The sequence below is a fragment of the Chinchilla lanigera genome, unplaced genomic scaffold, assembly GCF_000276665.1.
Source record: "Chinchilla lanigera isolate Chin_1 unplaced genomic scaffold, ChiLan1.0 scaffold00187, whole genome shotgun sequence".
NCBI lineage: Eukaryota > Metazoa > Chordata > Mammalia > Rodentia > Chinchillidae > Chinchilla > Chinchilla lanigera.
The window spans coordinates 36,484-37,588 of NW_004955588.1; the positions used below are offsets into that span (position 1 = coordinate 36,484).

Here is a 1,105-nt window from a genome sequence, read left to right on the forward strand (position 1 = left end):
GCAGAAAATGTGCAGCTTGAGTGGTATGAGTTCCCCTCAGCCTTCACATGATGTTGGGAAATTCAAAAGTTCTCATGGGTACCTGCAGGAGAAACAAAGCCTGCAGAGGGCCTTGGGTGAGGAGATGCCTGAGAGAAAAAGCTCAGAGTGCATGGACCTCAGTACACGAGGCTGTGGCAGGAATATCTCTGTCAGCTGTGGCTGCCTAGACTCCATCAAGATGATGAGGACCCACCACAGCAGAGGAAAGGCCTTCAAAGGCCCACAAGGATTGCAGAGAATAGTAACACAAATGGAACTCCCTCCCTCCCTAATTTTGAAAGGCAAGGAGCGAGATAGAGCAGGAGGAGAATGGAGTGGAGGAGAAGGAAAATTCCATTCTTGACTAGTCCTGCTGTGACCCTCCAGCAGCTGGTTTGGGGCTTGACAGTGTCTGGCTGGCTCTCCTCCTCAGGACAGTGCTCATTTCTCCCCGGAGCTGGGTGATGCTCCGTGTTTGCCACTGACACTTCCGACTCTGCTCACACAGTCCGTTCCAGCAGCATCTCCCAGTTGAGTCTCTCAGCTGTGAGTCAGGCACGTGTCCTCTCCCTTCCCAGGTGCAGCAGACACCTCTCTGAATGGTCTCACTGAAGCTCCTCTCACCAGCACTCGGTCCAGGGCAGGCAGCCATGGGGTAAGGAAGTAACTCACAGCAGAATTCACTCGAAAGAAATCTTCCATTTTTCTATAAATTTCATATTTGTATGCCTTCAGCATGGTGAGAGGTTAAGAGTCCCACATACAGTTTAGGGAACCTGCTTTGCAAACACAGCATGTGGAAGGTATCATTCTCCAAGATATTTGATTACATCCTCTAAGGACTTTAGGTTTTGTGAAGTATATGGTGTATATGCACAGCACAAACGGATGTGAATTCAACTGTGCTCTGTGGCAAAAGTACACAGATGCCAGAGAACTGAGAAATTCTGACTATCTTCCTGTATCAGTCAGGGTTTACTAGAGGAACAGATATAATAGAAGATAAACAAATGTTCAAGAAATTACAAGTTTGGCTTACAATGGTCAGCTACAGAGTTGGATGAGGAAGCGTGCAGAGGGTGTC

At 48.1% G+C, this 1,105-nt stretch overlaps 1 pseudogene; it reads right to left on the reverse strand.

Moving 5' to 3' along the window:
- The window catches only part of LOC102006187, a 2,832-nt pseudogene extending 2,073 nt beyond the window's left edge, over positions 1–759 (reverse strand).
- Between the last annotated feature and the right edge of the window lie 346 nt (positions 760–1,105).